Source organism: Chiloscyllium plagiosum, chromosome 18, assembly GCF_004010195.1.
Source record: "Chiloscyllium plagiosum isolate BGI_BamShark_2017 chromosome 18, ASM401019v2, whole genome shotgun sequence".
NCBI lineage: Eukaryota > Metazoa > Chordata > Chondrichthyes > Orectolobiformes > Hemiscylliidae > Chiloscyllium > Chiloscyllium plagiosum.
In genome coordinates, this window is record NC_057727.1 from 26,528,764 (window position 1) to 26,536,343 (window position 7,580).

The 7,580-nt window shown below is 41.7% G+C and overlaps 1 long non-coding RNA gene across 1 annotated transcript in view; it reads right to left on the minus strand.

Moving 5' to 3' along the window:
• Positions 1-7,580, minus strand: part of LOC122558983 — a 28,426-nt gene that overhangs the window by 6,272 nt on the left and 14,574 nt on the right. Inside the window, exon 2 of the long non-coding RNA XR_006314295.1 lies at positions 2,625-2,690. This is a non-coding gene — a long non-coding RNA (uncharacterized LOC122558983). The remainder of the gene's footprint in view (positions 1-2,624; positions 2,691-7,580) is intronic.

Here is a 7,580-nt window from a genome sequence, read left to right on the forward strand (position 1 = left end):
CAAAGTCTTTTCCCTGGGATCGGGGAGTCAAGAACTAGAGGGCATAGATTTAGGGTGAGAGGGGAAAGACATAAGAGAGACCTCAGGGGCAACTTTCTCACGCAGAGGGTGGTATGTGTATGGAATGAGCTGCCAGAGGAAGTGGTGGAGGCTGGAACAATTGCAACATTTAAGAGGCATTTGGATGGGTATATGAATAGGAAGGGTTTGGAGGGTTATGGGCCGGGTGCTGGTAGGTGGGACTAGATTGGGTTGGGATATCTGGTCGGCATGGACTGGTTGGACCGAAGGGTTTGTTTCCATGCTGTACATCTCTATAACTCTACGGCATGCCCTCCAGTCCAGGTTGCATCCTGGTAAATCTCCTCTGCACCCTCTCTAAAGCTTTCACATCATTCCTGTAATGAGGCAACTAGAACTGAACACACTATTCCAAGTGTGGTCTAACCAGGGCTCTATAGAGCTGCAGCATAACTTTATGGTTCTTAAACTCAATCCACCTGCTAATGAAAGCTAACAAAACATATGACTCTTTGACAACCCTAATAACTTGGGTGACAACTTTGAGGGATCTATGAACATGGATGCCAAGGTCGCTCTGTTCCTCCACATTGCCAAGAATCCTGCCTTTAACGCTATATTGTGCATTCAAATTCACCCTTCCAAAGAGAATCACATCACACTTTTCCAGGTTGAACTCCATCTGCCACTTACCAGCCCAGTTCTGCATCCTGTCAATGTCCCGTTGCAACCCACAACAGCCCTCCACACTATCTACCACTCCACCAATCTTCGTGTCATCCCCAAACATCCAAATAATTTATAAAAATCACAAAGAGCAGACCAATCCCTGCGGAACACCACTGGTCCCCCCGCTCCAGGCGGAATATTTTCCATCTATTACCACCCTCTGTCTTCTATGGGCCAACCAATTCTGTAACCAAACAGCCAGATTTCCCTGTCTCCCATACCTCCTTATTTTCTGAATAAGCCTACCATGGGGAACCCAACCAAACCCTTTGCTAAGATCCAAGTACACCACATCCACTGCTCTACCTTCAAAGTGTTTTGGCACATCCTCAAAGAATTCAATAAAGTTTGTGAGGCATGGCCTGTCCCTTATGCCCGAAACGTCGATTCTCCTGTTCCTTGGATGCTGCCTGACCTGCTGCGCTTTTCCAGCAACGCATTTTCAGCTCTGATCTCCAGCATCTGCAGACCTCACTTTCTCCTGTCCCTTACAAAGCCATGTTATTCCCTTGTTCAAGAAAGAGAATAGGGATAATCCTGGGAATTATAGACCAGTCAGTCTCACGTCTGTGGTGGGTAAAGTATCTCGAATCAAACTAGGGTTTTCCAGATAATCAAAAATCTTGTCTCTCAGAATCCTTTCCAATACCTTAAACTCCCAATAAAGTAACTGTTCCTTTCCTGTTTCTGGGTTTCACCCACACAGACTCTGCATGCAAACCATCCTCAACAGCCTCTCTTTTTGCAGCTGTGATACTATCCCTGATTAGCAATGTCACTCCTTCACCTCTTTTACCTTCCGCCCCCCCCCAATTCTTTCTGAAACATCTAAACCCTGGAACATGCAACCACCATTCCTGTCCCTATGATATGCAAGTCTTTGTAATGGCCACAAAATCATAGTTCCTTGTACAGATCTCAACTTCCCCAGAAGATATCCCAATGACATCCAAGTCAGGTGCATAGCTCAAGAAAAATATCAATTTAATTTGTTAATTCTATTCTACGTGAATTCACTCCCAGACTAGAAGTATAAAATCAAAATATCTACACTCAATTTCCACTAACCACCAGAAGGTTTGTTTGGCTATATTGGATAACAAAGATTCCACTGCAAAACAGTGGAAACCCACAATATGACTTATTCTATTCTGTTCAGAGACAATTTAACAGAGAGAATGTAAGTATGCACATTTCAATCTCTTCAAAATAATTCCAATAATTAATGCTATAAAAGTAGCATTACAGCATATCATAGGCAGTGGTCCATTAACACTGTCACTTCTTTAAGGTTAAATATGGTGTTAATGATGGTTGAGTTCTCAGCTATTGCCCCTTCTAGTCAGATGGTCGCCAGCTCAAATGTGATCCTCAGGTTGGAGCACAATAACAAGGTGACACACTCCAGCACAGCACTGTGGGAGTGACATACTGTTGGAGGTGCTGTCTTTTAAATGAGATGCTAAACCAATGCCCAAGAAATTACCCCATAGGAATGATGTGCGAAAACAGGTGAGTTACCCCTACTGTCCTACTTCAATCAACATTACATCAGATTGCCCCACCACTTACCACATTGTTTGCTGTGTGCAAGTTGACTGCCATATTAGAAAAGTGGATATTATTTCAGAAGTATTTAATTGGCTGTAAAGTGCTTTGAGACATCCAAAGATTGGGAAAGGCACCATATAATTTCACAATGAGATAGTGTTGCAAAGTTAACAAAAGGCACATTGGCATTGGCCTGAGATTAAAGATGAACACAAATATCTTTGAAAATAAGGAAATGTGATAACAGCAATCCCATGACTATTCTCTAAATTTCAGTTACCACACAAGGCTTGAAAATATTTTCTTAGTCCAGCTATACTCACAATCTTTGAAGATGCAATTTATGTTCAGCTAGCTATTCAGCATTCTACAGCTTTATATCAGGTCACCTGCAGAAGTGAAACAAAACAGACAAGAATAAAGTTCTATAAAAAAATTTCTTTCAGACAATACAAAGCAAGCAGAACATAATTCCCTTAAAATACCTTTAAAACACAGTATAAAGTATGGAATAAAAAAACTTTCCAAACAAATAGCAGTGATGTAACTTTAAGCAAAAGTCAAATTATAGAATACCTTAACTCAAACATATACTTTGAATCCTGCACTTGTATTGATGGACAAAAACATGCTGGATATAACCAAAAGATATTTCATAATGCCAAGGACTGAGTTATCAAGAAAATAAAGCTTTGCTCATCAGCTCATGGATCTGGTGTAATTGTACAGAAATATTTAAGATTTCTGAGGGAACAAAAAAAATAATACAATTTCAATTAAATTAAATTGCATAAAAGTGAACAATGCATGGAACTGATTTCATGGTACTCCAAACATGGTACTGAGGGTGAAAACACTAGATTTGCTTTAAAAGCTATTGCTCACTACAATGTGGGGCAGAATGGATACTTGCACGTTTATTTGGGTGGCTGGCTGGCTGGATGGATGGGTATAGGTGTTTTTTTTTAATCTGTAATTATCCTAATTAGCAGCTCAAATATTTATATTTAATGGATTATTATTATGCTTTTACATATAAATACTAGCTGTTCAGATCTCCTGAGAAGCTAAGACTTAAAACTAGTAATTGTTCACCCCACAGGGGTAGTGAGCTGGAAATCAATCCCCATTTTTTCCAGAATTATCACAGAAGTTGAAGATTTTTTTTAGTAGCATGTAAAATTACCCATTTTATATGTCTTTCAGACTCAGGTTGACAGAAAGAACAGATCAGGTTGTTTCTAGTTACAAATGTAAACAATTATGATCATTGACATATTCTAAAACTTTACTTCAGCTCTCTCTCACATGCAGACAAAGGCAGATAGAAACAATCATGGGTTTTGTAAAGAGGGAAAAATCAGGGAGGCGGTTCAACAGCCCCTGTTCACAGAGGTGATCCTTTTGGCTTGCCAGGACGTATTGCTGCTCCTTTATATTGCTTCTCCAGTTACTTTCACTTGCTTGTAGGTAATATTTGGTGACTGCTTTTTACTAGGTAAGAGCCATTGCTTACATCAACGGCTGAGGAAATTTAAAAAAACAGGCCACCTTCAGACTTAAATGCAGAGGAAAAACAGCATCTTCTCCTTCAGATGGTCACTGCCAAAACATCCACATCCCAAGCTGTTCAGCTACCTGGAAGCCAATCATATAACTGTCGGCAGGCAGAAGGCCTTTGCTCTCAATAGATGTTTCAAAAGTTGGCAGATGGAATTTCATGCTGATAAGTGTAAACATTATGCATTTTGGTGGGACAAATAAAAAGGCAATTAATTATCTGAATGGAGAGAAACTTGAGCACTTTGATGCAAGGGGGATCATGGTGTCCTTGGGCTTGAATCACATTAGTATGCAGATACAGATGGTAATAAGGAAGGCAAATGAAACTTCAGTACTTATTGCTGAAGGCATAGAGTATAAAAGTAGGGCTGTGTTGCTGCAACTGCACATGGCATTACTGATATCACATCTCGCGTCTGGCATACAGGCTTTGTCCCTTTACTCGAGGAGGAATTAGATTAAGTTCCCTACAGTATGGAAACAGGCCCTGCAGCCCATCAGGTCCACACGGACCCTCTGAAGAGTAACCTACCCAGATTCATTCCCCATATTTACCCCTGACTAATGGACCTAACACTATGGGCAATTTAGCATGGCCAATTCACCTGACCTGCACATCTTTGGATTGCGGGAGGAAACTGTAGCACCTGGAGGAAACCCACGTAGACAGAGGGAGAATGTGCAAACGCCACACAGACAGTTGCCAGAGGCGGGAATCCAAACCAGGTCCCTGGCACTGTGAGGCAGCAATGCTAACCACTGAGCCACCATGCCACCCACAGGCAATTGTTGCAGGCAGTTGAGATGAGGTTCACTAGATTTATTCCAGAAATGATGTGTCTATCTAATGAAGAAAAATTACGCAGTTTAGGCCCATATCCTCTACAATTTGGAAGAATGACGGGACATCTAATTGAGGAATATAGGATGTTAAAGGGGAATTGACAGAGTAGATGCAGAACATGTTGCCCCTTCACAGAAACTGAGAACAACATTTCAATTTTAGAATAAGGGGTAGCAGATTTAAAACAGGGGACGAGGAGAAAAGCTTCTCTCAAAGGGTCGTGAACCTGCGGAATTCACTACCCCAGACTGTCGCCCTGTTTCCCCCCTCAGTCAGAGCAAAACATTCAGACACAGTATAGTTTTACCTCCTTCATCTTTATTCTGAGCTCTGGAGGGAGAGAGAATGATGACAAGTTCTCAGTCTTCTCTGGAACAGCAGTTTCTTAATGAATTATATAGTCATTTTACAGGGAAGGGCATCCAGATAAGGCAACTTATATTTTGATTGGGTGACCGTTGCAACCAGTAAGTGTCAATAGCAAAGATTAAGCCATCTAGTGTTACACAATGCATGTTTTTAACCTTTGTAGAGAGATAAGGTTAATGTTTTTAACCTTAACTGGCTTCACATAATGAATACTTTTCACCTTGTTAAACTGACCTTACAATCTGAATGCTTCCAATATTGTTAAATGGCTCTACATAATTAATGCTTTTTCACCTTGTTAACCCATTACCATTGCCTGCAGCACCCCATTGTTAACTGCAAGTTCTTATCTGATCTGAGTCATGCTCAGCTGAACCACATGTTTCACAAAACTCAGAACTTAACTCTTTCCCTACCTGCTCATACCTTATACACTTTCTCAGACTGAGCAGTAGCAGCAGTTCACTGAACAAATCTAAGGAAGATATAAGAAGATTTTTAATTAGCAATGGGTTAAAGAACTATGGAGAGCAGGCAGGAAAGAGGGCTTGAGGCCGAGATAAGATCAGCCAAGATCATATTGAATGACAGAGCAGGCTCGAGGGCTGAATTGCCTACTCGTGCTCCTAGTTATGCCACTGGTCCACACACCTATCAGTTAGCTGTTGTCAATGAAAGCTCCATTCCTACACAACTTTTGGTTCCAGCTAATCTGCAAACTGGGCTTCCATTACTGCTTGAATGTTCAGCTGTGTAAACAGTACTTACTAGCCAAGTTACTTGCTTTTAACAATCCTTCAATAGTTATTTTCTTTTTGAAAATACAATTCTTTTCCCTTTTCAGTCCATAATCAAAAATACAGAAAAATAAAGATACAGTCTTTACACAAAGGTATTATTTTGATATTATTAAATTTTGGGTATAGCTTGAACTCATGCATAGACATTGTTAGCTGCTTTTTAGGCACATTTATCTTCTATTAATATAGCCTCAATGTCCTGAGTGGAAGGTTTGCTCGAGTAGTTTGAGAGGGTTTAAACTAGGATGGCAGGAGGGTGCGAACCTGAGCTGTATACGGAGGTGAGAGTTGATGCAGATGAGGCAATAGCAAGAGGTAGACCAGCTAGTGGGAAGGATTTTAGAGCATTTAAAAATAGGGAGGGGGGATAAAAGAGGAGGGGGTGTAGCACTACTAATCAGAGAGGGTATCACAGCTACAGAAGCTTCCATTGTCGAGGTAGATCTGCCTACCGAGTCAGTATGGGTGGAAATTAGGAACAGCAAGGGAGCAGTCACCTCGTTAGGGGTTTACAACAGGCCCCCCATTAGCAGCAGGGAGATGGAAGAAAGCATAGGTCGGCAGATTTTGGAAAAGTGTGGACGTAGTAGGGTTGTTGTAATGGGCGACTTTAATTTTCCCAATATTGTTTGGAACCTCCTTCGAGCAGAAGATTTGAATGGAGCTGTTTTTGTAAGGTGTGTTCAGGAGGGTTTCCTAACTCAGTACATTGACAGGCCGACGAGGAGAGAGGCCATTCTAGACTTGTGCTCGGAAACGAGCCGGGGCAGGTATCAGATCTTGTGTGGTGGGAGAGCATTTTGGTGATAGTGACCACAACTGCCTCACATTCTACATAGCTATGGAGAAGGAGAGGAATAGGCAAAATGGGAGGATATTTAATTGGGGAAGAGGAAACTATGATGTGATTAGACATGAGTTAGGAAGCATGGATTGGGAGCAATTGTTCCATGGTAAAGGCACTATAGACATGTGGAGACTGCTTAAGGAACAGTTGTTGCAAGTGATGAATAATATGTCCCTCTGAGACAGGCAAGAAGTGGTAATATAAAGAAACTTTGGATGATGAGAGCGGTGGAGCTTCTCGCCAAAAGAAAAAAAGGTAGCTTACGTAAGGTGGAGGAAGCTAGGGTCAAGGTCAGCTCTAGAGGATTACAGGCAGGCGAGGAAGGAGCTCAAAAATGGTCTGAGGAGAGCCAGGAGGGGGCACGAGAAAGGCTTGACAGAACAAATTAGGGAGAACACAAAGGCATTTTACACTTATGTGAGGAATAAGAGAATGGTCAAAGAAGAAGTAGGGCCGATCAGGGATAGCATAGGGAATTTGTGTGTGGAGTCTGAGGAGGTAGGGGAAGCCCTAAATGAGTTTTTTGCTTCTGTCTTTACGAAAGGAACAAACTTTGTAGTGAATGAAACCTTTGAAGAGCAGGTGTGCATGTGAAATGGGTAGAGATAGAGGAAGCTGATGTGCTGAAAATTTTGTCAAACATTAAGATTGACAAGTCGCCAGGCCCGGACCAGATTTGTCCTCGGCTGCTTTGGGAAACGAGAAATGCAATTGCTTCGCCACTTGCGAAGATCTTTGCATCCTCGCTCTCCACTGGAGTCGTACCTGAGGAATGGAGAGAGGCAAATGTAATTCCTCTCTTCAAGAAAGGAAATAGCGAAATCCCCGGCAATTACAGACCAGTAAGTCTCACGCC